This window comes from Channa argus, unplaced genomic scaffold (genome assembly GCF_033026475.1).
Source record: "Channa argus isolate prfri unplaced genomic scaffold, Channa argus male v1.0 Contig194, whole genome shotgun sequence".
NCBI lineage: Eukaryota > Metazoa > Chordata > Actinopteri > Anabantiformes > Channidae > Channa > Channa argus.
Window position 1 is genome coordinate 1 of NW_027125412.1, and position 28000 is coordinate 28000.

At 42.7% G+C, this 28000-nt stretch overlaps 14 non-coding genes across 14 annotated transcripts; all 14 read right to left on the reverse strand.

Annotated features, from left to right (window-relative positions):
* Positions 1 to 800: 800 nt before the first annotated feature.
* Positions 801 to 872, reverse strand: trnaa-ugc (transfer RNA alanine (anticodon UGC)). The gene has a single exon. It is a non-coding gene; the product is annotated as a tRNA-Ala (tRNA).
* Positions 873 to 1276: 404 nt separating this feature from the next.
* trnag-ucc (transfer RNA glycine (anticodon UCC)) lies at positions 1277 to 1348 on the reverse strand. The gene has a single exon. It is a non-coding gene; the product is annotated as a tRNA-Gly (tRNA).
* A 1957-nt stretch (positions 1349 to 3305) lies between these two features.
* On the reverse strand, positions 3306 to 3377 carry trnaa-ugc (transfer RNA alanine (anticodon UGC)). Its single transcript has one exon. It is a non-coding gene; the product is annotated as a tRNA-Ala (tRNA).
* Positions 3378 to 3781: 404 nt separating this feature from the next.
* On the reverse strand, positions 3782 to 3853 carry trnag-ucc (transfer RNA glycine (anticodon UCC)). Its single transcript has one exon. It is a non-coding gene; the product is annotated as a tRNA-Gly (tRNA).
* A 1970-nt stretch (positions 3854 to 5823) lies between these two features.
* On the reverse strand, positions 5824 to 5895 carry trnaa-ugc (transfer RNA alanine (anticodon UGC)). The gene has a single exon. It is a non-coding gene; the product is annotated as a tRNA-Ala (tRNA).
* A 404-nt stretch (positions 5896 to 6299) lies between these two features.
* trnag-ucc (transfer RNA glycine (anticodon UCC)) lies at positions 6300 to 6371 on the reverse strand. The gene has a single exon. It is a non-coding gene; the product is annotated as a tRNA-Gly (tRNA).
* Positions 6372 to 11987: 5616 nt separating this feature from the next.
* On the reverse strand, positions 11988 to 12059 carry trnaa-ugc (transfer RNA alanine (anticodon UGC)). The gene has a single exon. It is a non-coding gene; the product is annotated as a tRNA-Ala (tRNA).
* A 404-nt stretch (positions 12060 to 12463) lies between these two features.
* Positions 12464 to 12535, reverse strand: trnag-ucc (transfer RNA glycine (anticodon UCC)). Its single transcript has one exon. It is a non-coding gene; the product is annotated as a tRNA-Gly (tRNA).
* A 1957-nt stretch (positions 12536 to 14492) lies between these two features.
* Positions 14493 to 14564, reverse strand: trnaa-ugc (transfer RNA alanine (anticodon UGC)). Its single transcript has one exon. It is a non-coding gene; the product is annotated as a tRNA-Ala (tRNA).
* A 3167-nt stretch (positions 14565 to 17731) lies between these two features.
* trnaa-ugc (transfer RNA alanine (anticodon UGC)) lies at positions 17732 to 17803 on the reverse strand. The gene has a single exon. It is a non-coding gene; the product is annotated as a tRNA-Ala (tRNA).
* Positions 17804 to 19327: 1524 nt separating this feature from the next.
* On the reverse strand, positions 19328 to 19399 carry trnaa-ugc (transfer RNA alanine (anticodon UGC)). The gene has a single exon. It is a non-coding gene; the product is annotated as a tRNA-Ala (tRNA).
* A 2942-nt stretch (positions 19400 to 22341) lies between these two features.
* On the reverse strand, positions 22342 to 22413 carry trnag-ucc (transfer RNA glycine (anticodon UCC)). Its single transcript has one exon. It is a non-coding gene; the product is annotated as a tRNA-Gly (tRNA).
* A 1958-nt stretch (positions 22414 to 24371) lies between these two features.
* trnaa-ugc (transfer RNA alanine (anticodon UGC)) lies at positions 24372 to 24443 on the reverse strand. Its single transcript has one exon. It is a non-coding gene; the product is annotated as a tRNA-Ala (tRNA).
* A 404-nt stretch (positions 24444 to 24847) lies between these two features.
* On the reverse strand, positions 24848 to 24919 carry trnag-ucc (transfer RNA glycine (anticodon UCC)). Its single transcript has one exon. It is a non-coding gene; the product is annotated as a tRNA-Gly (tRNA).
* Between the last annotated feature and the right edge of the window lie 3081 nt (positions 24920 to 28000).

Below are 28000 nucleotides of genomic sequence, written 5' to 3' on the forward strand. Positions count from 1 at the left end.
GTGCACCCAGTCACATTGCCTTGCAACGGTCATGAAGTAAGCCCAAGCCACTCATTTTCCACTCTCAGGTGAGAAACAAACAGACTGTCATTTAGTTAAAGCACATGGAGATACCGGAGATTGAACCCTCATACATGCAAAGCATGCGCTCTACCACTGAGCTACATCCCCAACATCATGACAGATTAAGATCACATGGGAAGTGGAAATAGAGCAGTCTCAAATACCCGTAAGCAAGCATTCCCAGACTTGGTTGTCAAGGACCCTCGTCTTGCTTGTTTTCTGACAATTTCGGCTGTACACAATACCTACTACCTGGATCAGGTTTGTTCAGCCAATCAGAGCTTAAAGATAGAATCTTAGTTTAGGGTGGGGTGGGATAAGGCAAAGCATAATGTTCTCTTCCAATTGGTGACTGTCTCAACACACGTAATCCAGGTAATTGGCAGTGGGTAGAGCAATAGGTAGCTGGGCATAGTTGGAAGACAAGGAGGCACAGTCATTCAAATTTTTGCAATTTGAAAACCCGGATGAACCTCAACCTGAATGAGATCCACTCTCTCACAGGTGTCGAATAAACAGACTGTCATTTTTTAAGTACATGGAGATGCCAGGAATTGATCCCAGGGTCTGGCAGGTAAGTCATGTCAAATGGACTTCTTTGTCGTTAAAATGTTCTCAAAGATAGTTGGCTAGTTCACCCAGTCACATTGCCTTGCCATGGTCATGAAGCAAGCCCAAGTCAGTTATTTTCCACTCTTAGCTGAGAAACAAAGACACTATCATTTTGTTAAAGCACGTGGAGATGCTGGGGATTGAACCCCGGGCGTCATACATGCAAAGCATGCGCTCTACCACTGAGCTACATCCCCAGTTGCACTGGCACATTAGCCATACACATGGGAATAGGAAAAAGAGCCGTCTTCAACACCTTTAAAGAAGCATTTGCAGATTTGGCTGTCAAGGACTCTCGGATCCCTACTTGTTCATGTAAAGACCCGCTCCAACAGAGTAAGCAGTGTCAGACACCATTGCTGTAGTGGTTTTCATACATCCCCAGGAAGATGACAATCATTAGGAGGCCAAACTTAACGATGGAATGAAGGTCATTTAGAGCCGTGATTGTTTGAAAACAACAACCCTTGACTCTTTTCCTAGCGCATTTTCTTGATCCTGATCAAAGTGTGATCTCTTCACTCTAGAGAAGATGCTTACTTTGAGATTTCGAAAGTACCGAAAGGCCGCACAATTTTCAAATCGCTAAATAGAAGACAACTGCGATGGCCGGGAATCGAACCCGGGTCAACTGCTTGGAAGGCAGCTATGCTCACCACTATACCACCATCGCTTCAAAAGCACTTTATTTTCATTCTCTTAAAAAATCTAATCGGTAGAGTATACAGTACAAGTCAGTAAAGAGTCTCAGTCATCCGGGTCTGGAAGGTAAGTCATGTCAAATGGACTTCTTTTTAGTTGAAAGAGTTTCGTTAAGTTTCAAAGATAGCTGGCTCTTGTCTGCAGTGCGCTGAATATTGGTTCAGATGCTGCGCTTGTTGCAGAGATTCATTGACCGTTGACAGTATAGATTTAGTACATTAGCTTCTTTCATGAAACTTATTGCAACTTTAAATCCCGGATCAACCTCAACCTGAATCAGATCCGCTCTCTCACAAGTGAGAAATAAACAGACTGGCATTTTTAAAAGCATGTGGAGATGCCAGGGATTGATCCCAAGGCCTTCTACATGCAACACATGCCATCTACCACTGAGCTACATCTCTGGTTGCACACCAATGCACGCCATACACATGGGAATAGGAAATAGAGCCGTCTTCAATCCCTTTAAAGAAGAATTTGCATATTTGGCTGTCAAGGACTCTCGGATCCCCACTTGTTCATGTAAAGACCCGCTCCAACAGAGTAAGCAGTGTCAGACACCATTGCTGTAGTGGCTTTCATACATCCCCAGGAAGATGACGATCATTAGGAGGCCACACCTAACGATGGAATGAAGGTCCTTTAGAGCCGTGATTGTTTAAAGCCAACAACTCTTGACTCTTTTCCTAGCGCATTTTCTTTAGCCTGATCAAAGCTTGTTCTCTTTACCCTACAAACATGTTTACTTTGACATTTCTAAAGTATCGAAAAACCACACAAATTTCAAATCGCTAAACAGAAGACAACTGCAAGGGCAGGGAATCAAACCGTGGTCAACGGCTGGGGAGGGAGCTATGCTCACCACTATACCACCACCACTTCAAACGCACCTTTTTTTAATTCTCTTAAGAAATCAAAAATGTAAAGTATACAGTACAAGTCAGTAAAGATTCTGACTGATCAGTCATGAAAATTTTTCCAACTTGAAAACCCGGATGAACCTCAACCTGAATCAGATCCGCTCTCTCACAGGTGACATATAAACAGCTGTCATTTTTAAAAGTACATGGAGATGGAAGGCAAGTCATGTTAAATGGACTTCATTTTAGTTTCAAAGATAGTTGGCTAGTGCACCCAGTCACATTGCCTTGCAACGGTCATGAAGTAAGCCCAAGCCACTCATTTTCCACTCTCAGGTGAGAAACAAACAGACTGTCATTTAGTTAAAGCACATGGAGATACCGGGGATTGAACCCTCATACATGCAAAGCATGCGCTCTACCACTGAGCTACATCCACAACATCATGACAGATTAAGATCACATGGGAAGTGGAAATAGAGCAGTCTCAAATACCCGTAAGCAAGCATTCCCAGACTTGGTTGTCAAGGACCCTCGTCTTGCTTGTTTTCTGACAATTTCGGCTGTACACAATACCTACTACCTGGATCAGGTTTGTTCAGCCAATCAGAGCTTAAAGATAGAATCTTAGTTTAGGGTGGGGTGGGATAAGGCAAAGCATAATGTTCTCTTCCAATTGGTGACTGTCTCAACACACGTAATCCAGGTAATTGGCAGTGGGTAGAGCAATAGGTAGCTGGGCATAGTTGGAAGACAAGGAGGCACAGTCATTCAAATTTTTGCAATTTGAAAACCCGGATGAACCTCAACCTGAATGAGATCCACTCTCTCACAGGTGTCGAATAAACAGACTGTCATTTTTTAAGTACATGGAGATGCCAGGAATTGATCCCAGGGTCTAGCAGGTAAGTCATGTCAAATGGACTTCTTTGTCGTTAAAATGTTCTCAAAGATATTTGGCTAGTTCACCCAGTCACATTGCCTTGCCATGGTCATGAAGCAAGCCCAAGTCAGTTATTTTCCACTCTCAGCTGAGAAACAAAGACACTATCATTTTGTTAAAGCACGTGGAGATGCTGGGGATTGAACCCAGGGCCTCATACATGCAAAGCATGCGCTCTACCACTGAGCTACATCCCCAGTTGCACTGGCACATAAGCCATACACATGGGAATAGGAAAAAGAGCCGTCTTCAACACCTTTAAAGAAGCATTTGCAGATTTGGCTGTCAAGGACTCTCGGATCCCTACTTGTTCATGTAAAGACCCGCTCCAACAGAGTAAGCAGTGTCAGACACCATTGCTGTAGTGGTTTTCATACATCCCCAGGAAGATGACAATCATTAGGAGGCCAAACTTAACGATGGAATGAAGGTCATTTAGAGCCGTGATTGTTTGAAAACAACAACTCTTGACTCTTTTCCTAGCGCATTTTCTTGATCCTGTTCAAAGTTTGATCTCTTCACTCTAGAGAAGATGCTTACTTTGAGATTTCGAAAGTACCGAAAGGCCGCACCATTTTCAAATCGCTAAATAGAAGACAACTGCGATGGCCGGGAATCGAAACCGGGTCAACTGCTTGGAAGGCAGCTATGCTCACCACTATACCACCATTGCTTCAAAAGCACTTTATTTTCATTCTCTTAAAAAATCTAATCGGTAGAGTATACAGTACAAGTCAGTAAAGAGTCTCAGTCATCCGGGTCTGGAAGGTAAGTCATGTCAAATGGACTTCTTTTTAGTTGAAAGAGTTTCGTTAAGTTTCAAAGATAGTTGGCTCTTGTCTGCAGTGCGCTGAATATTGGTTCAGATGCTGCGCTTGTTGCAGAGATTCATTGACTGTTGACAGTATAGATTTAGAACATTAGCTTCTTTCATGAAACTTATTGCAACTTTAAAACCCGGATCAACCTCAACCTGAATCAGATCCGCTCTCTCACAAGTGAGAAATAAACAGACTGGCATTTTTAAAAGCATGTGGAGATGCCAGGGATTGATCCCAAGGCCTTTTACATGCAACACATGCCATCTACCACTGAGCTACATCTCTGGTTGCACACCAATGCAAGCCATACACATGGGAATAGGAAATAGAGCCGTCTTCAATCCCTTTAAAGAAGAATTTGCAGATTTGGCTGTCAACGACTCTCGGATCCCTACTTGTTCATGTAAAGACTCGCTCTAACAGAGTAAGCAGTGTCAGACACCATTGCTGTAGTGGCTTTCATACATCCCCAGGAAGATGACGATCATTAGGAGGCCACACCTAACGATGGAATGAAGGTCATTTAGAGCCGTGATTGTTTAAAGCCAACAACTCTTGACTCTTTTCCTAGCGCATTTTCTTTAGCCTGATCAAAGCTTGTTCTCTTTACCCTACAAACATGTTTACTTTGACATTTCTAAAGTACCGAAAAACCACACAAATTTCAAATCGCTAAACAGAAGACAACTGCAAGGGCAGGGAATCAAACCGTGGTCAACGGCTGGGGAGGGAGCTATGCTCACCACTATACCACCACCACCTCAAACACACCTTTTTTTATTCTCTTAAGAAATCAAATTGGTAAAGTATACAGTAGAAGTCAGTAAAGATTCTGACTGATCAGTCATGAAAATTTTTCCAACTTGAAAACCCGGATGAACCTCAACCTGAATCAGATCCGCTCTCTCACAGGTGACATATAAACAGACTGTCATTTTTAAAAGTACATGGAGATGGAAGGCAAGTCATGTTAAATGGACTTCATTTTAGTTTCAAAGATAGTTGGCTAGTGCACCCAGTCACATTGCCTTGCAACGGTCATGAAGTAAGCCCAAGACACTCATTTTCCACTCTCAGGTGAGAAACAAACAGACTGTCATTTAATTAAAGCACATGGAGATACCGGGGATTGAACCCTCATACATGCAAAGCATGCGCTCTACCACTGAGCTACATCCCCAACATCATGACAGATTAAGATCACATGGGAAGTGGAAATAGAGCAGTCTCAAATACCCGTAAGCAAGCATTCCCAGACTTGGTTGTCAAGGACCCTCGTCTTGCTTTTTTTCTGACAATTTCGGCTGTACACAATACCTACTACCTGGATCAGGTTTGTTCAGCCAATCAGAGCTTAAAGATAGCATCTTAGTTTAGGGTGGGGTGGGATAAGGCAAAGCATAATGTTCTCTTCCAATTGGTGACTGTCTCAACACACGTAATCCAGGTAATTGGCAGTGGGTAGAGCAATAGTTAGCTGGGCATAGTTGGAATACAAGGAGGCACAGTCATTCAAATTTTTGCAACTTGAAAACCCAGATGAACCTCAGCCTGAATGAGATCCACTCTCTCACAGGTGTCGAATAAACAGACTGTCATTTTTTAAGTACATGGAGATGCCAGGAATTGATCCCAGGGATTGATCCCAGGGTCTGGCAGGTAAGTCATGTCAAATGGACTTCTTTGTCGTTAAAATGTTCTCAAAGATAGTTGGCTAGTTCACCCAGTCACATTGCCTTGCCATGGTCATGAAGCAAGCCCAAGTCAGTTATTTTCCACTGTCAGCTGAGAAACAAAGACACTATCATTTTGTTAAAGCACGTGGAGATGCTGGGGATTGAACCCAGGGCCTCATACATGCAAAGCATGCGCTCTACCACTGAGCTACATCCCCAGTTGCACTGGCACATAAGCCATACACATGGGAATAGGAAAAAGAGCCGTCTTCAACACCTTTAAAGAAGCATTTGCAGATTTGGCTGTCAAGGACTCTCGGATCCCTACTTGTTCATGTAAAGACCCGTTCCAACAGAGTAAGCAGTGTCAGACACCATTGCTGTAGTGGCTTTCATACATCCCCAGGAAGATGACAATCATTAGGAGGCCAAACTTAACGATGGAATGAAGGTCATTTAGAGCCGTGATTGTTTGAAAACAACAACTCTTGACTCTTTTCCTAGCGCATTTTCTTGATCCTGATCAAATTTTGATCTCTTCACTCTAGAGAAGATGCTTACTTTGAGATTTCGAAAGTACCGAAAGACCGCACAATTTTCAAATCGCTAAATAGAAGACAACTGCGATGGCCGGGAATCGAACCCGGGTCAACTGCTTGGAAGGCAGCTATGCTCACCACTATACCACCATCGCTTCAAAAGCATTTTATTTTCATTCCCTTAAAAAATCTAATCGGTAGAGTATACAGTACAAGTCGGTAAAGAGTCTCAGTCATCCGGGTCTGGAAGGTAAGTCATGTCAAATGGACTTCTTTTTAGTTGAAAGAGTTTCGTTAAGTTTCAAAGATAGTTGGCTCTTGTCTGCAGTGCGCTGAATATTGGTTCAGATGCTGCGCTTGTTGCAGAGATTCATTGACCGTTGACAGTATAGATTTAGTACATTAGCTTCTTTCATGAAACTTATTGCAACTTTAAAACCCGGATCAACCTCAACCTGAATCAGATCCGCTCTCTCACAAGTGAGAAATAAACAGACTGGCATTTTTAAAAGCATATGGAGATGCCAGGGATTAATCCCAGGGCCTTCTACATGCAACACATGCCATGTACCACTGAGATACAACTCTGGTTGCACACCAATGCAAGCCATACACATGGGAATAGGAAATAGAGCCGTCTTCAATCCCTTTAAAGAAGAATTTGCAGATTTGGCTGTCAAGGACTCTCGGATCCCCACTTGTTCATGTAAAGACCTGCTCCAACAGAGTAAGCAGTGTCAGACTCCATTGCTGTAGTGGCTTTCATACATCCCCAGGAAGATGACGATCATTAGGAGGCCACACCTAACGATGGAATGAAGGTCATTTAGAGCCGTGATTGTTTAAAGCCAACAACTCTTGACTCTTTTCCTAGCGCATTTTCTTTAGCCTGATCAAAGCTTGTTCTCTTTACCCTACAAACATGTTTACTTTGACATTTCTAAAGTATCGAAAAACCACACAAATTTCAAATCGCTAAACAGAAGACAACTGCAAGGGCAGGGAATCAAACCGTGGTCAACAGCTGGGGAGGGAGCTATGCTCACCACTATACCACCACCACTTCAAACGCACCTTTTTTTTATTCTCTTAAGAAATCAAATTGGTAAAGTATACAGTACAAGTCCGTAAAGATTCTGACTGATCAGTCATGAAAATTTTTCCAACTTGAAAACCCGGATGAACCTCAACCTGAATCAGATCCGCTCTCTCACAGGTGACATATAAACAGACTGTCATTTTTAAAAGTACATGGAGATGGAAGGCAAGTCAAAGGTAAATGGACTTCATTTTAGTTTCAAAGATAGTTGGCTAGTGCACCCAGTCACATTGCCTTACAACAGTCATGAAGTAAGCCCAAGACACTCATTTTCCACTCTCAGGTGAGAAACAAACAGACTGTCATTTAGTTAAAGCACATGGAGATACCAAGATTGAACCCTCATACATGCAAAGCATGCGCTCTACCACTGAGCTACATCCACAACATCATGACAGATTAAGATCACATGGGAAGTGGAAATAGAGCAGTCTCAAATACCCGTAAGCAAGCATTCCCAGACTTGGTTGTCAAGGACCCTCGTCTTGCTTGTTTTCTGACAATTTCGGCTGTACACAATACCTACTACCTAGATCAGGTTTGTTCAGCCAATCAGAGCTTAAAGATAGAATCTTAGTTTAGGGTGGGGTGGGATAAGGCAAAGCATAATGTTCTCTTCCAATTGGTGACTGTCTCAACACACGTAATCCAGGTAATTGGCAGTGGGTAGAGCAATAGTTAGCTGGGCATAGTTGGAAGACAAGGAGGCACAGTCATTCAAATTTTTGCAACTTGAAAACCCGGATGAACCTCAGCCTGAATGAGATCCACTCTCTCACAGGTGTCGAATAAACAGACTGTCATTTTTTAAGTACATGGAGATGCCAGGAATTGATCCCAGGGTCTGGAAGGTAAGTCATGTCAAATGGACTTCTTTTTAGTTGAAAGAGTTTCGTTAAGTTTCAAAGATAGTTGGCTCTTGTCTGCAGTGCGCTGAATATTGGTTCAGATGCTGCGCTTGTTGCAGAGATTCATTGACCGTTGACAGTATAGATTTAGTACATTAGCTTCTTTCATGAAACTTATTGCAACTTTAAAACCCGGATCAACCTCAACCTGAATCAGATCCGCTCTCTCACAAGTGAGAAATAAACAGACTGGCATTTTTAAAAGCATGTGGAGATGCCAGGGATTGATCCCAGGGCCTTCTACATGCAACACATGCCATCTACCACTGAGCCACAACTCTGGTTGCACACCAATGCAAGCCATACACATGGGAATAGGAAATAGAGCCGTCTTCAATCCCTTTAAAGAAGAATTTGCAGAATTGGCTGTCAAGGACTCTTGGATCCCTACTTGTTCATGTAAAGACCCGCTCCAACAGAGTAAGCAGTGTCAGACACCATTGCTGTAGTGGCTTTCATACATCCCCAGAAAGATGACGATCATTAGGAGGCCACACCTAACGATGGAATGAAGGTCATTTAGAGCCGTGATTGTTTAAAGCCAACAACTCTTGACTCTTTTCCTAGCGCATTTTCTTTAGCCTGATCAAAGCTTGTTCTCTTTACCCTACAAACATGTTTACTTTGACATTTCTAAAGTATCGAAAAACCACACAAATTTCAAATCGCTAAACAGAAGACAACTGCAAGGGCAGGGAATCAAACCGTGGTCAACGGCTGGGGAGGGAGCTATGCTCACCACTATACCACCACCACCTCAAACACACCTTTTTTTTATTCTCTTAAGAAATCAAATTGGTAAAGTATACAGTAGAAGTCAGTAAAGATTCTGACTGATCAGTCATGAAAATTTTTCCAACTTGAAAACCCGGATGAACCTCAACCTGAATCAGATCCGCTCTCTCACAGGTGACATATAAACAGACTGTCATTTTTAAAAGTACATGGAGATGGAAGGCAAGTCATGTTAAATGGACTTCATTTTAGTTTCAAAGATAGTTGGCTAGTGCACCCAGTCACATTGCCTTGCAACGGTCATGAAGTAAGCCCAAGACACTCATTTTCCACTCTCAGGTGAGAAACAAACAGACTGTCATTTAATTAAAGCACATGGAGATACCAGGGATTGAACCCTCATACATGCAAAGCATGCGCTCTACCACTGAGCTACATCCCCAACATCATGACAGATTAAGATCACATGGGAAGTGGAAAAAGAGCAGTCTCAAATACCCGTAAGCAAGCATTCCCAGACTTGGTTGTCAAGGACCCTCGTCTTGCTTGTTTTCTGACAATTTCGGCTGTACACAATACCTACTACCTGGATCAGGTTTGTTCAGCCAATCAGAGCTTAAAGATAGCATCTTAGTTTAGGGTGGGGTGGGATAAGGCAAAGCATAATGTTCTCTTCCAATTGGTGACTGTCTCAACACACGTAATCCAGGTAATTGGCAGTGGGTAGAGCAATAGTTAGCTGGGCATAGTTGGAAGACAAGGAGGCACAGTCATTCAAATTTTTGCAACTTGAAAACCCGGATGAACCTCAGCCTGAATGAGATCCACTCTCTCACAGGTGTCGAATAAACAGACTGTCATTTTTTAAGTACATGGAGATGCCAGGAATTGATCCCAGGGTCTGGCAGGTAAGTCACGTCAAATGGACTTCTTTGTCGTTAAAATGTTCTCAAAGATAGTTGGCTAGTTCACCCAGTCACATTGCCTTGCCATGGTCATGAAGCAAGCCCAAGTCAGTTATTTTCCACTCTTAGCTGAGAAACAAAGACACTATCATTTTGTTAAAGCACGTGGAGATGCTGGGGATTGAACCCAGGGCCTCATACATGCAAAGCATGCGCTCTACCACATGTCAGTAATGAGTCTCAGTCATCCGGGTCTGGAAGGTAAGTCATGTCAAATCGACTTCTTTTTAGTTGAAAGAGTTTCGTTAAGTTTCAAAGATAGTTGGCTCTTGTCTGCAGTGCGCTGAATATTGGTTCAGATGCTGCGCTTGTTGCAGAGATTCATTGACCGTTGACAGTATAGATTTAGTACATTAGCTTCTTTCATGAAACTTATTGCAACTTTAAAACCCGGATCAACCTCAACCTGAATCAGATCCGCTCTCTCACAAGTGAGAAATAAACAGACTGGCATTTTTAAAAGCATGTGGAGATGCCAGGGATTGATCCCAGGGACTTCTAAATGCAACACATGCCATCTACCACTGAGCTACAACTCTGGTTGCACACCAATGCAAGCCATACACATGGGAATAGGAAATAGAGCCGTCTTCAATCCCTTTAAAGAAGAATTTGCAGATTTGTCTGTCAAGGACTCTCAGATCCCCACTTGTTCATGTAAAGACCCGCTCCAACAGAGTAAGCAGTGTCAGACACCATTGCTGTAGTGGCTTTCATACATCCCCAGGAAGATGACGATCATTAGGAGGCCACACCTAACGATGGAATGAAGGTCCTTTAGAGCCGTGATTGTTTAAAGCCAACAACTCTTGACTCTTTTCCTAGCGCATTTTCTTTAGACTGATCAAAGCTTGTTCTCTTTACCCTACAAACATGTTTACTTTGACATTTCTAAAGTATCGAAAAACCACACAAATTTCAAATCGCTAAACAGAAGACAACTGCAAGGGCAGGGAATCAAACCGTGGTCAACGGCTGGGGAGGGAGCTATGCTCACCACTATACCACCACCACTTCAAACACACCTTTTTTTTATTCTCTTAAGAAATCAAATTGGTAAAGTATACAGTACAAGTCAGTAAATATTCTGACTGATCAGTCATGAAAATTTTTCCAACTTGAAAACCCGGATGAACCTCAACCTGAATCAGATCCGCTCTCTCACAGGTGACATATAAACAGACTGTCATTTTTAAAAGTACATGGAGATGGAAGGCAAGTCATGTTAAATGGACTTCATTTTAGTTTCAAAGATAGTTGGCTAGTGCACCCAGTCACATTGCCTTGCAACGGTCATGAAGTAAGCCCAAGACACTCATTTTCCACTCTCAGGTGAGAAACAAACAGACTGTCATTTAGTTAAAGCACATGGAGATACCGGGGATTGAACCCTCATACATGCAAAGCATGCGCTCTACCACTGAGCTACATCCCCAACATCATGACAGATTAAGATCACATGGGAAGTGGAAATAGAGCAGTCTCAAATACCCGTAAGCAAGCATTCCCAGACTTGGTTGTCAAGGACCCTCGTCTTGCTTGTTTTCTGACAATTTCGGCTGTACACAATACCTACTACCTGGATCAGGTTTGTTCAGCCAATCAGAGCTTAAAGATAGCATCTTAGTTTAGGGTGGGGTGGGATAAGGCAAAGCATAATGTTCTCTTCCAATTGGTGACTGTCTCAACACACGTAATCCAGGTAATTGGCAGTGGGTAGAGCAATAGTTAGCTGGGCATAGTTGGAAAACAAGGAGGCACAGTCATTCAAATTTTTGCAACTTGAAAACCCGGATGAACCTCAACCTGAATGAGATCCACTCTCTCACAGGTGTCGAATAAACAGACTGTCATTTTTTAAGTACATGGAGATGCCAGGAATTGATCCCAGGGTCTGGCAGGTAAGTCATGTCAAATGGACTTCTTTGTCATTGAAATGTTCTCAAAGATAGTTGGCTAGTTCACCCAGTCACATTGCCTTGCCATGGTCATGAAGCAAGCCCAAGTCAGTTATTTTCCACTCTCAGCAGAGAAACAAAGACACTATCATTTTGTTAAAGTAAGTGGAGGTGCTGGGGATTGAACCCAGGGCCTCATACATGCAAAGCATGCGCTCTACCACTGAGCTACATCCCCAGTTGCACTGGCACATAAGCCATACACATGGGAATAGGAAAAAGAGCCGTCTTCAACACCTTTAAAGAAGCATTTGCAGATTTGGCTGTCAAGGACTCTCGGATCCCTACTTGTTCATGTAAAGACCCGCTCCAACAGAGTAAGCAGTGTCAGACACCATTGCTGTAGTGGTTTTCATACATCCCCAGGAAGATGACAATCATTAGGAGGCCAAACTTAACGATAGAATGAAGGTCATTTAGAGCCGTGATTGTTTGAAAACAACAACTCTTGACTCTTTTCCTAGCGCATTTTCTTGATCCTGATCAAAGTTTGATCTCTTCACTCTAGAGAAGATGCTTACTTTGAGATTTCGAAAGTACCGAAAGACCGCACAATTTTCAAATCGCTAAATAGAAGACAACTGCGATGGCAGGGAATCGAACCCGGGTCAACTGCTTGGAAGGCAGCTATGCTCACCACTATACCACCATCGCTTCAAAAGCAATTTATTTTCATTCTCTTAAAAAATCTAATCGGTAGAGTGTACAGTACAAGTCAGTAAAGAGTCTCAGTCATCCGGGTCTGGAAGGTAAGTCATGTCAAATGGACTTCTTTTTAGTTGAAAGAGTTTCGTTAAGTTTCAAAGATAGCTGGCTCTTGTCTGCAGTGCGCTGAATATTGGTTCAGATGCTGCGCTTGTTGCAGAGATTCATTGACCGTTGACAGTATAGATTTAGTACATTAGCTTCTTTCATGAAACTTATTGCAACTTTAAATCCCGGATCAACCTCAACCTGAATCAGATCCGCTCTCTCACAAGTGAGAAATAAACAGACTGGCATTTTTAAAAGCATGTGGAGATGCCAGGGATTGATCCCAAGGCCTTCTACATGCAACACATGCCATCTACCACTGAGCTACATCTCTGGTTGCACACCAATGCACGCCATACACATGGGAATAGGAAATAGAGCCGTCTTCAATCCCTTTAAAGAAGAATTTGCATATTTGGCTGTCAAGGACTCTCGGATCCCCACTTGTTCATGTAAAGACCCGCTCCAACAGAGTAAGCAGTGTCAGACACCATTGCTGTAGTGGCTTTCATACATCCCCAGGAAGATGACGATCATTAGGAGGCCACACCTAACGATGGAATGAAGGTCCTTTAGAGCCGTGATTGTTTAAAGCCAACAACTCTTGACTCTTTTCCTAGCGCATTTTCTTTAGCCTGATCAAAGCTTGTTCTCTTTACCCTACAAACATGTTTACTTTGACATTTCTAAAGTATCGAAAAACCACACAAATTTCAAATCGCTAAACAGAAGACAACTGCAAGGGCAGGGAATCAAACCGTGGTCAACGGCTGGGGAGGGAGCTATGCTCACCACTATACCACCACCACTTCAAACGCACCTTTTTTTAATTCTCTTAAGAAATCAAAAATGTAAAGTATACAGTACAAGTCAGTAAAGATTCTGACTGATCAGTCATGAAAATTTTTCCAACTTGAAAACCCGGATGAACCTCAACCTGAATCAGATCCGCTCTCTCACAGGTGACATATAAACAGCTGTCATTTTTAAAAGTACATGGAGATGGAAGGCAAGTCATGTTAAATGGACTTCATTTTAGTTTCAAAGATAGTTGGCTAGTGCACCCAGTCACATTGCCTTGCAACGGTCATGAAGTAAGCCCAAGCCACTCATTTTCCACTCTCAGGTGAGAAACAAACAGACTGTCATTTAGTTAAAGCACATGGAGATACCGGGGATTGAACCCTCATACATGCAAAGCATGCGCTCTACCACTGAGCTACATCCACAACATCATGACAGATTAAGATCACATGGGAAGTGGAAATAGAGCAGTCTCAAATACCCGTAAGCAAGCATTCCCAGACTTGGTTGTCAAGGACCCTCGTCTTGCTTGTTTTCTGACAATTTCGGCTGTACACAATACCTACTACCTGGATCAGGTTTGTTCAGCCAATCAGAGCTTAAAGATAGAATCTTAGTTTAGGGTGGGGTGGGATAAGGCAAAGCATAATGTTCTCTTCCAATTGGTGACTGTCTCAACACACGTAATCCAGGTAATTGGCAGTGGGTAGAGCAATAGGTAGCTGGGCATAGTTGGAAGACAAGGAGGCACAGTCATTCAAATTTTTGCAATTTGAAAACCCGGATGAACCTCAACCTGAATGAGATCCACTCTCTCACAGGTGTCGAATAAACAGACTGTCATTTTTTAAGTACATGGAGATGCCAGGAATTGATCCCAGGGTCTAGCAGGTAAGTCATGTCAAATGGACTTCTTTGTCGTTAAAATGTTCTCAAAGATAGTTGGCTAGTTCACCCAGTCACATTGCCTTGCCATGGTCATGAAGTAAGCCCAAGTCAGTTATTTTCCACTCTTAGCTGAGAAACAAAGACACTATCATTTTGTTAAAGCACGTGGAGATGCTGGGGATTGAACCCAGGGCCTCATACATGCAAAGCATGCGCTCTACCACTGAGCTACATCCCCAGTTGCACTGGCACATAAGCCATACACATGGGAATAGGAAAAAGAGCCGTCTTCAATCCCTTTAAAGAAGAATTTGCAGAATTGGCTGTCAAGGACTCTTGGATCCCTACTTGTTCATGTAAAGACCCGCTCCAACAGAGTAAGCAGTGTCAGACACCATTGCTGTAGTGGCTTTCATACATCCCCAGAAAGATGACGATCATTAGGAGGCCACACCTAACGATGGAATGAAGGTCATTTAGAGCCGTGATTGTTTAAAGCCAACAACTCTTGACTCTTTTCCTAGCGCATTTTCTTTAGCCTGATCAAAGCTTGTTCTCTTTACCCTACAAACATGTTTACTTTGACATTTCTAAAGTATCGAAAAACCACACAAATTTCAAATCGCTAAACAGAAGACAACTGCAAGGGCAGGGAATCAAACCGTGGTCAACGGCTGGGGAGGGAGCTATGCTCACCACTATACCACCACCACCTCAAACACACCTTTTTTTATTCTCTTAAGAAATCAAATTGGTAAAGTATACAGTAGAAGTCAGTAAAGATTCTGACTGATCAGTCATGAAAATTTTTCCAACTTGAAAACCCGGATGAACCTCAACCTGAATCAGATCCGCTCTCTCACAGGTGACATATAAACAGACTGTCATTTTTAAAAGTACATGGAGATGGAAGGCAAGTCATGTTAAATGGACTTCATTTTAGTTTCAAAGATAGTTGGCTAGTGCACCCAGTCACATTGCCTTGCAACGGTCATGAAGTAAGCCCAAGACACTCATTTTCCACTCTCAGGTGAGAAACAAACAGACTGTCATTTAATTAAAGCACATGGAGATACCGGGGATTGAACCCTCATACATGCAAAGCATGCGCTCTACCACTGAGCTACATCCCCAACATCATGACAGATTAAGATCACATGGGAAGTGGAAATAGAGCAGTCTCAAATACCCGTAAGCAAGCATTCCCAGACTTGGTTGTCAAGGACCCTCGTCTTGCTTTTTTTCTGACAATTTCGGCTGTACACAATACCTACTACCTGGATCAGGTTTGTTCAGCCAATCAGAGCTTAAAGATAGCATCTTAGTTTAGGGTGGGGTGGGATAAGGCAAAGCATAATGTTCTCTTCCAATTGGTGACTGTCTCAACACACGTAATCCAGGTAATTGGCAGTGGGTAGAGCAATAGTTAGCTGGGCATAGTTGGAAGACAAGGAGGCACAGTCATTCAAATTTTTGCAACTTGAAAACCCAGATGAACCTCAGCCTGAATGAGATCCACTCTCTCACAGGTGTCGAATAAACAGACTGTCATTTTTTAAGTACATGGAGATGCCAGGAATTGATCCCAGAGATTGATCCCAGGGTCTGGCAGGTAAGTCATGTCAAATGGACTTCTTTGTCGTTAAAATGTTCTCAAAGATAGTTGGCTAGTTCACCCAGTCACATTGCCTTGCCATGGTCATGAAGCAAGCCCAAGTCAGTTATTTTCCACTCTCAGCTGAGAAACAAAGACACTATCATTTTGTTAAAGCACGTGGAGATGCCGGGGATTGAACCCAGGGCCTTCTACATGCAACACATGCCATGTACCACTGAGATACAACTCTGGTTGCACACCAATGCAAGCCATACACATGGGAATAGGAAATAGAGCCGTCTTCAATCCCTTTAAAGAAGAATTTGCAGATTTGGCTGTCAAGGACTCTCGGATCCCCACTTGTTCATGTAAAGACCTGCTCCAACAGAGTAAGCAGTGTCAGACTCCATTGCTGTAGTGGCTTTCATACATCCCCAGGAAGATGACGATCATTAGGAGGCCACACCTAACGATTGAATGAAGGTCCTTTAGAGCCGTGATTGTTTAAAGCCAACAACTCTTGACTCTTTTCCTAGCGCATTTTCTTTAGCCTGATCAAAGCTTGTTCTCTTTACCCTACAAACATGTTTACTTTGACATTTCTAAAGTATCGAAAAACCACACAAATTTCAAATCGCTAAACAGAAGACAACTGCAAGGGCAGGGAATCAAACCGTGGTCAACGGCTGGGGAGGGAGCTATGCTCACCACTATACCACCACCACTTCAAACGCACCTTTTTTTAATTCTCTTAAGAAATCAAATTGGTAAAGTATACAGTACAAGTCAGTAAAGATTCTGACTGATCAGAAAATGAAAATCATTCATGAATCATTCATCAGTCATGAAAATTTTTCCAACTTGAAAACCCGGATGAACCTCAACCTGAATCAGATCCGGTCTCTCACAGGTGACATATAAACAGACTGTCATTTTTAAAAGTACATGGAGATGGAAGGCAAGTCAAAGGTAAATGGACTTCATTTTAGTTTCAAAGATAGTTGGCTTGTGCACCCAGTCACATTGCCTTGCAACGGTCATGAAGTAAGCCCAAGCCACTCATTTTCCACTCTCAGGTGAGAAACAAACAGACTGTCATTTAGTTAAAGATCATGGAGATACCAGGGATTGAACCCTCATACATGCAAAGCATGCGCTCTACCACTGAGCTACATCCCCAACATCATGACAGATTAAGATCACATGGGAAGTGGAAATAGAGCAGTCTCAAATACGCGTAAGCAAGCATTCCCAGACTTGGTTGTCAAGGACCCTCGTCTTGCTTGTTTTCTGACAATTTCGGCTGTACACAATACCTACTACCTGGATCAGGTTTGTTCAGCCAATCAGAGCTTAAAGATAGAATCTTAGTTTAGGGTGGGGTGGGATAAGGCAAAGCATAATGTTCTCTTCCAATTGGTGACTGTCTCAACACACGTAATCCAGGTAATTGGCAGTGGGTAGAGCAATAGGTAGCTGGGCATAGTTGGAAGACAAGGAGGCACAGTCATTCAAATTTTTGCAATTTGAAAACCCGGATGAACCTCAACCTGAATGAGATCCACTCTCTCACAGGTGTCGAATAAACAGACTGTCATTTTTTAAGTACATGGAGATGCCAGGAATTGATCCCAGGGTCTAGCAGGTAAGTCATGTCAAATGGACTTCTTTGTCGTTAAAATGTTCTCAAAGATAGTTGGCTAGTTCACCCAGTCACATTGCCTTGCCATGGTCATGAAGTAAGCCCAAGTCAGTTATTTTCCACTCTTAGCTGAGAAACAAAGACACTATCATTTTGTTAAAGCACGTGGAGATGCTGGGGATTGAACCCAGGGCCTCATACATGCAAAGCATGCGCTCTACCACTGAGCTACATCCCCAGTTGCACTGGCACATAAGCCATACACATGGGAATAGGAAAAAGAGCCGTCTTCAATCCCTTTAAAGAAGAATTTGCAGAATTGGCTTTCAAGGACTCTTGGATCCCTACTTGTTCATGTAAAGACCCGCTCCAACAGAGTAAGCAGTGTCAGACACCATTGCTGTAGTGGCTTTCATACATCCCCAGAAAGATGACGATCATTAGGAGGCCACACCTAACGATGGAATGAAGGTCATTTAGAGCCGTGATTGTTTAAAGCCAACAACTCTTGACTCTTTTCCTAGCGCATTTTCTTTAGCCTGATCAAAGCTTGTTCTCTTTACCCTACAAACATGTTTACTTTGACATTTCTAAAGTATCGAAAAACCACACAAATTTCAAATCGCTAAACAGAAGACAACTGCAAGGGCAGGGAATCAAACCGTGGTCAACGGCTGGGGAGGGAGCTATGCTCACCACTATACCACCACCACCTCAAACACACCTTTTTTTATTCTCTTAAGAAATCAAATTGGTAAAGTATACAGTAGAAGTCAGTAAAGATTCTGACTGATCAGTCATGAAAATTTTTCCAACTTGAAAACCCGGATGAACCTCAACCTGAATCAGATCCGCTCTCTCACAGGTGACATATAAACAGACTGTCATTTTTAAAAGTACATGGAGATGGAAGGCAAGTCATGTTAAATGGACTTCATTTTAGTTTCAAAGATAGTTGGCTAGTGCACCCAGTCACATTGCCTTGCAACGGTCATGAAGTAAGCCCAAGACACTCATTTTCCACTCTCAGGTGAGAAACAAACAGACTGTCATTTAATTAAAGCACATGGAGATACCGGGGATTGAACCCTCATACATGCAAAGCATGCGCTCTACCACTGAGCTACATCCCCAACATCATGACAGATTAAGATCACATGGGAAGTGGAAATAGAGCAGTCTCAAATACCCGTAAGCAAGCATTCCCAGACTTGGTTGTCAAGGACCCTCGTCTTGCTTTTTTTCTGACAATTTCGGCTGTACACAATACCTACTACCTGGATCAGGTTTGTTCAGCCAATCAGAGCTTAAAGATAGCATCTTAGTTTAGGGTGGGGTGGGATAAGGCAAAGCATAATGTTCTCTTCCAATTGGTGACTGTCTCAACACACGTAATCCAGGTAATTGGCAGTGGGTAGAGCAATAGTTAGCTGGGCATAGTTGGAAGACAAGGAGGCACAGTCATTCAAATTTTTGCAACTTGAAAACCCAGATGAACCTCAGCCTGAATGAGATCCACTCTCTCACAGGTGTCGAATAAACAGACTGTCATTTTTTAAGTACATGGAGATGCCAGGAATTGATCCCAGGGTCTAGCAGGTAAGTCATGTCAAATGGACTTCTTTGTCGTTAAAATGTTCTCAAAGATAGTTGGCTAGTTCACCCAGTCACATTGCCTTGCCATGGTCATGAAGTAAGCCCAAGTCAGTTATTTTCCACTCTTAGCTGAGAAACAAAGACACTATCATTTTGTTAAAGCACGTGGAGATGCTGGGGATTGAACCCAGGGCCTCATACATGCAAAGCATGCGCTCTACCACTGAGCTACATCCCCAGTTGCACTGGCACATAAGCCATACACATGGGAATAGGAAAAAGAGCCGTCTTCAATCCCTTTAAAGAAGAATTTGCAGAATTGGCTGTCAAGGACTCTTGGATCCCTACTTGTTCATGTAAAGACCCGCTCCAACAGAGTAAGCAGTGTCAGACACCATTGCTGTAGTGGCTTTCATACATCCCCAGAAAGATGACGATCATTAGGAGGCCACACCTAACGATGGAATGAAGGTCATTTAGAGCCGTGATTGTTTAAAGCCAACAACTCTTGACTCTTTTCCTAGCGCATTTTCTTTAGCCTGATCAAAGCTTGTTCTCTTTACCCTACAAACATGTTTACTTTGACATTTCTAAAGTATCGAAAAACCACACAAATTTCAAATCGCTAAACAGAAGACAACTGCAAGGGCAGGGAATCAAACCGTGGTCAACGGCTGGGGAGGGAGCTATGCTCACCACTATACCACCACCACCTCAAACACACCTTTTTTTATTCTCTTAAGAAATCAAATTGGTAAAGTATACAGTAGAAGTCAGTAAAGATTCTGACTGATCAGTCATGAAAATTTTTCCAACTTGAAAACCCGGATGAACCTCAACCTGAATCAGATCCGCTCTCTCACAGGTGACATATAAACAGACTGTCATTTTTAAAAGTACATGGAGATGGAAGGCAAGTCATGTTAAATGGACTTCATTTTAGTTTCAAAGATAGTTGGCTAGTGCACCCAGTCACATTGCCTTGCAACGGTCATGAAGTAAGCCCAAGACACTCATTTTCCACTCTCAGGTGAGAAACAAACAGACTGTCATTTAATTAAAGCACATGGAGATACCGGGGATTGAACCCTCATACATGCAAAGCATGCGCTCTACCACTGAGCTACATCCCCAACATCATGACAGATTAAGATCACATGGGAAGTGGAAATAGAGCAGTCTCAAATACCCGTAAGCAAGCATTCCCAGACTTGGTTGTCAAGGACCCTCGTCTTGCTTTTTTTCTGACAATTTCGGCTGTACACAATACCTACTACCTGGATCAGGTTTGTTCAGCCAATCAGAGCTTAAAGATAGCATCTTAGTTTAGGGTGGGGTGGGATAAGGCAAAGCATAATGTTCTCTTCCAATTGGTGACTGTCTCAACACACGTAATCCAGGTAATTGGCAGTGGGTAGAGCAATAGTTAGCTGGGCATAGTTGGAAGACAAGGAGGCACAGTCATTCAAATTTTTGCAACTTGAAAACCCAGATGAACCTCAGCCTGAATGAGATCCACTCTCTCACAGGTGTCGAATAAACAGACTGTCATTTTTTAAGTACATGGAGATGCCAGGAATTGATCCCAGAGATTGATCCCAGGGTCTGGCAGGTAAGTCATGTCAAATGGACTTCTTTGTCGTTAAAATGTTCTCAAAGATAGTTGGCTAGTTCACCCAGTCACATTGCCTTGCCATGGTCATGAAGCAAGCCCAAGTCAGTTATTTTCCACTCTCAGCTGAGAAACAAAGACACTATCATTTTGTTAAAGCACGTAGAGATGCCGGGGATTGAACCCAGGGCCTTCTACATGCAACACATGCCATGTACCACTGAGATACAACTCTGGTTGCACACCAATGCAAGCCATACACATGGGAATAGGAAATAGAGCCGTCTTCAATCCCTTTAAAGAAGAATTTGCAGATTTGGCTGTCAAGGACTCTCGGATCCCCACTTGTTCATGTAAAGACCTGCTCCAACAGAGTAAGCAGTGTCAGACTCCATTGCTGTAGTGGCTTTCATACATCCCCAGGAAGATGACGATCATTAGGAGGCCACACCTAACGATTGAATGAAGGTCCTTTAGAGCCGTGATTGTTTAAAGCCAACAACTCTTGACTCTTTTCCTAGCGCATTTTCTTTAGCCTGATCAAAGCTTGTTCTCTTTACCCTACAAACATGTTTACTTTGACATTTCTAAAGTATCGAAAAACCACACAAATTTCAAATCGCTAAACAGAAGACAACTGCAAGGGCAGGGAATCAAACCGTGGTCAACGGCTGGGGAGGGAGCTATGCTCACCACTATACCACCACCACTTCAAACGCACCTTTTTTTAATTCTCTTAAGAAATCAAATTGGTAAAGTATACAGTACAAGTCAGTAAAGATTCTGACTGATCAGAAAATGAAAATCATTCATGAATCATTCATCAGTCATGAAAATTTTTCCAACTTGAAAACCCGGATGAACCTCAACCTGAATCAGATCCGGTCTCTCACAGGTGACATATAAACAGACTGTCATTTTTAAAAGTACATGGAGATGGAAGGCAAGTCAAAGGTAAATGGACTTCATTTTAGTTTCAAAGATAGTTGGCTTGTGCACCCAGTCACATTGCCTTGCAACGGTCATGAAGTAAGCCCAAGCCACTCATTTTCCACTCTCAGGTGAGAAACAAACAGACTGTCATTTAGTTAAAGATCATGGAGATACCAGGGATTGAACCCTCATACATGCAAAGCATGCGCTCTACCACTGAGCTACATCCCCAGTTGCACTGGCACATAAGCCATACACATGGGAATAGGAAAAAGAGCCGTCTTCAACACCTTTAAAGAAGCATTTGCAGATTTGGCTGTCAAGGACTCTCGGATCCCTACTTGTTCATGTAAAGACCCGCTCCAACAGAGTAAGCAGTGTCAGACACCATTGCTGTAGTGGTTTTCATACATCCCCAGGAAGATGACAATCATTAGGAGGCCAAACTTAACGATAGAATGAAGGTCATTTAGAGCCGTGATTGTTTGAAAACAACAACTCTTGACTCTTTTCCTAGCGCATTTTCTTGATCCTGATCAAAGTTTGATCTCTTCACTCTAGAGAAGATGCTTACTTTGAGATTTCGAAAGTACCGAAAGGCCGCACCATTTTCAAATCGCTAAATAGAAGACAACTGCGATGGCCGGGAATCGAACCCGGGTCAACTGCTTGGAAGGCAGCTATGCTCACCACTATACCACCATCGCTTCAAAAGCACTTTATTTTCATTCTCTTAAAAAATCTAATCGGTAGAGTATACAGTACAAGTCAGTAAAGAGTCTCAGTCATCCGGGTCTGGAAGGTAAGTCATGTCAAATGGACTTCTTTTTAGTTGAAAGAATTTCGTTAAGTTTCAAAGATAGTTGGCTCTTGTCTGCAGTGCGCTGAATATTGGTTCAGATGCTGCGCTTGTTGCAGAGATTCATTGACCGTTGACAGTATAGATTTAGAACATTAGCTTCTTTCATGAAACTTATTGCAACTTTAAAACCCGGATCAACCTCAACCTGAATCAGATCCGTCTCTCACAAGTGAGAAATAAACAGACTGGCATTTTTAAAAGCATGTGGAGATGCCAGGGATTGATCCCAAGGCCTTTTACATGCAACACATGCCATCTACCACTGAGCTACATCTCTGGTTGCACACCAATGCAAGCCATACACATGGGAATAGGAAATAGAGCCGTCTTCAATCCCTTTAAAGAAGAATTTGCAGATTTGGCTGTCAACGACTCTCGGATCCCTACTTGTTCATGTAATGACTCGCTCTAACAGAGTAAGCAGTGTCAGACACCATTGCTGTAGTGGCTTTCATACATCCCCAGGAAGATGACGATCATTAGGAGGCCACACCTAACGATGGAATGAAGGTCATTTAGAGCCGTGATTGTTTAAAGCCAACAACTCTTGACTCTTTTCCTAGCGCATTTTCTTTAGCCTGATCAAAGCTTGTTCTCTTTACCCTACAAACATGTTTACTTTGACATTTCTAAAGTATCGAAAAACCACACAAATTTCAAATCGCTAAACAGAAGACAACTGCAAGGGCAGGGAATCAAACCGTGGTCAACAGCTGGGGAGGGAGCTATGCTCACCACTATATCACCACCACTTCAAACGCACCTTTTTTTTATTCTCTTAAGAAATCAAATTGGTAAAGTATACAGTACAAGTCCGTAAAGATTCTGACTGATCAGTCATGAAAATTTTTCCAACTTGAAAACCCGGATGAACCTCAACCTGAATCAGATCCGCTCTCTCACAGGTGACATATAAACAGACTGTCATTTTTAAAAGTACATGGAGATGGAAGGCAAGTCAAAGGTAAACGGACTTCATTTTAGTTTCAAAGATAGTTGGCTAGTGCACCCAGTCACATTGCCTTGCAACGGTCATGAAGTAAGCCCAAGACACTCATTTTCCACTCTCAGGTGAGAAACAAACAGACTGTCATTTAATTAAAGCACATGGAGATACCGGGGATTGAACCCTCATACATGCAAAGCATGCGCTCTACCACTGAGCTACATCCACAACATCATGACAGATTAAGATCACATGGGAAGTGGAAATAGAGCAGTCTCAAATACCCGTAAGCAAGCATTCCCAGACTTGGTTGTCAAGGACCCTCGTCTTGCTTGTTTTCTGACAATTTCGGCTGTACACAATAGCTACTACCTAGATCAGGTTTGTTCAGCCAATCAGAGCTTAAAGATAGAATCTTAGTTTAGGGTGGGGTGGGATAAGGCAAAGCATAATGTTCTCTTCCAATTGGTGACTGTCTCAACACACGTAATCCAGGTAATTGGCAGTGGGTAGAGCAATAGTTAGCTGGGCATAGTTGGAAGACAAGGAGGCACAGTCATTCAAATTTTTGCAACTTGAAAACCCAGATGAACCTCAGCCTGAATGAGATCCACTCTCTCACAGGTGTCGAATAAACAGACTGTCATTTTTTAAGTACATGGAGATGCCAGGAATTGATCCCAGGGTCTGGCAGGTAAGTCATGTCAAATGGACTTCTTTGTCGTTAAAATGTTCTCAAAGATAGTTGGCTAGTTCACCCAGTCACATTGCCTTGCCATGGTCATGAAGCAAGCCCAAGTCAGTTATTTTCCACTCTCAGCTGAGAAACAAAGACACTATCATTTTGTTAAAGCACGTGGAGATGCTGGGGATTGAACCCAGGGCCTCATACATGCAAAGCATGCCCTCTACCACTGAGCTACGTCCCCAGTTGCACTGGCACATAAGCCATACACATGGGAATAGGAAAAAGAGCCGTCTTCAACACCTTTAAAGAAGCATTTGCAGATTTGGCTGTCAAGGACTCTCGGATCCCTACTTGTTCATGTAAAGACCCGCTCCAACAGAGTAAGCAGTGTCAGACACCATTGCTGTAGTGGTTTTCATACATCCCCAGGAAGATGACAATCATTAGGAGGCCAAACTTAACGATGGAATGAAGGTCATTTAGAGCCGTGATTGTTTGAAAACAACAACTCTTGACTCTTTTCCTAGCGCATTTTCTTGATCCTGTTCAAAGTTTGATCTCTTCACTCTAGAGAAGATGCTTACTTTGAGATTTCGAAAGTACCGAAAGGCCGCACCATTTTCAAATCGCTAAATAGAAGACAACTGCGATGGCCGGGAATCGAACCCGGGTCAACTGCTTGGAAGGCAGCTATGCTCACCACTATACCACCATCGCTTCAAAAGCACTTTATTTTCATTCTCTTAAAAAATCTAATCGGTAGAGTATACAGTACAAGTCAGTAAAGAGTCTCAGTCATCCGGGTCTGGAAGGTAAGTCATGTCAAATAGACTTCTTTTTAGTTGAAAGAGTTTCGTTAAGTTTCAAAGATAGTTGGCTCTTGTCTGCAGTGCGCTGAATATTGGTTCAGATGCTGCGCTTGTTGCAGAGATTCATTGACCGTTGACAGTATAGATTTAGAACATTAGCTTCTTTCATGAAACTTATTGCAACTTTAAAACCCGGATCAACCTCAACCTGAATCAGATCCGCTCTCTCACAAGTGAGAAATAAACAGACTGGCATTTTTAAAAGCATGTGGAGATGCCAGGGATTGATCCCAAGGCCTTTTACATGCAACACATGCCATCTACCACTGAGCTACATCTCTGGTTGCACACCAATGCAAGCCATACACATGGGAATAGGAAATAGAGCCGTCTTCAATCCCTTTAAAGAAGAATTTGCAGATTTGGCTGTCAACGACTCTCGGATCCCTACTTGTTCATGTAAAGACTCGCTCTAACAGAGTAAGCAGTGTCAGACACCATTGCTGTAGTGGCTTTCATACATCCCCAGGAAGATGACGATCATTAGGAGGCCACACCTAACGATGGAATGAAGGTCATTTAGAGCCGTGATTGTTTAAAGCCAACAACTCTTGACTCTTTTCCTAGCGCATTTTCTTTAGCCTGATCAAAGCTTGTTCTCTTTACCCTACAAACATGTTTACTTTGACATTTCTAAAGTATCGAAAAACCACACAAATTTCAAATCGCTAAACAGAAGACAACTGCAAGGGCAGGGAATCAAACCGTGGTCAACGGCTGGGGAGGGAGCTATGCTCACCACTATACCACCACCACCTCAAACACACCTTTTTTTTATTCTCTTAAGAAATCAAATTGGTAAAGTATACAGTAGAAGTCAGTAAAGATTCTGACTGATCAGTCATGAAAATTTTTCCAACTTGAAAACCCGGATGAACCTCAACCTGAATCAGATCCGCTCTCTCACAGGTGACATATAAACAGACTGTCATTTTTAAAAGTACATGGAGATGGAAGGCAAGTCATGTTAAATGGACTTCATTTTAGTTTCAAAGATAGTTGGCTAGTGCACCCAGTCACATTGCCTTGCAACGGTCATGAAGTAAGCCCAAGACACTCATTTTCCACTCTCAGGTGAGAAACAAACCGACTGTCATTTAATTAAAGCACATGGAGATACCGGGGATTGAACCCTCATACATGCAAAGCATGCGCTCTACCACTGAGCTACATCCCCAACATCATGACAGATTAAGATCACATGGGAAGTGGAAATAGAGCAGTCTCAAATACCCGTAAGCAAGCATTCCCAGACTTGGTTGTCAAGGACCCTCGTCTTGCTTGTTTTCTGACAATTTCGGCTGTACACAATACCTACTACCTGGATCAGGTTTGTTCAGCCAATCAGAGCTTAAAGATAGCATCTTAGTTTAGGGTGGGGTGGGATAAGGCAAAGCATAATGTTCTCTTCCAATTGGTGACTGTCTCAACACACGTAATCCAGGTAATTGGCAGTGGGTAGAGCAATAGTTAGCTGGGCATAGTTGGAAGACAAGGAGGCACAGTCATTCAAATTTTTGCAACTTGAAAACCCGGATGAACCTCAGCCTGAATGAGATCCACTCTCTCACAGGTGTCGAATAAACAGACTGTCATTTTTTAAGTACATGGAGATGCCAGGAATTGATCCCAGGGTCTGGCAGGTAAGTCACGTCAAATGGACTTCTTTGTCGTTAAAATGTTCTCAAAGATAGTTGGCTAGTTCACCCAGTCACATTGCCTTGCCATGGTCATGAAGCAAGCCCAAGTCAGTTATTTTCCACTCTTAGCTGAGAAACAAAGACACTATCATTTTGTTAAAGCACGTGGAGATGCTGGGGATTGAACCCAGGGCCTCATACATGCAAAGCATGCGCTCTACCACATGTCAGTAATGAGTCTCAGTCATCCGGGTCTGGAAGGTAAGTCATGTCAAATCGACTTCTTTTTAGTTGAAAGAGTTTCGTTAAGTTTCAAAGATAGTTGGCTCTTGTCTGCAGTGCGCTGAATATTGGTTCAGATGCTGCGCTTGTTGCAGAGATTCATTGACCGTTGACAGTATAGATTTAGTACATTAGCTTCTTTCATGAAACTTATTGCAACTTTAAAACCCGGATCAACCTCAACCTGAATCAGATCCGCTCTCTCACAAGTGAGAAATAAACAGACTGGCATTTTTAAAAGCATGTGGAGATGCCAGGGATTGATCCCAGGGCCTTCTACATGCAACACATGCCATCTACCACTGAGCTACAACTCTGGTTGCACACCAATGCAAGCCATACACATGGGAATAGGAAATAGAGCCGTCTTCAATCCCTTTAAAGAAGAATTTGCAGATTTGTCTGTCAAGGACTCTCAGATCCCCACTTGTTCATGTAAAGACCCGCTCCAACAGAGTAAGCAGTGTCAGACACCATTGCTGTAGTGGCTTTCATACATCCCCAGGAAGATGACGATCATTAGGAGGCCACACCTAACGATGGAATGAAGGTCCTTTAGAGCCGTGATTGTTTAAAGCCAACAACTCTTGACTCTTTTCCTAGCGCATTTTCTTTAGTCTGATCAAAGCTTGTTCTCTTTACCCTACAAACATGTTTACTTTGACATTTCTAAAGTATCGAAAAACCACACAAATTTCAAATTGCTAAACAGAAGACAACTGCAAGGGCAGGGAATCAAACCGTGGTCAACGGCTGGGGAGGGAGCTATGCTCACCACTATACCACCACCACTTCAAACACACCTTTTTTTTATTCTCTTAAGAAATCAAATTGGTAAAGTATACAGTACAAGTCAGTAAATATTCTGCCTGATCAGTCATGAAAATTTTTCCAACTTGAAAACCCGGATGAACCTCAACCTGAATCAGATCCGCTCTCTCACAGGTGACATATAAACAGACTGTCATTTTTAAAAGTACATGGAGATGGAAGGCAAGTCATGTTAA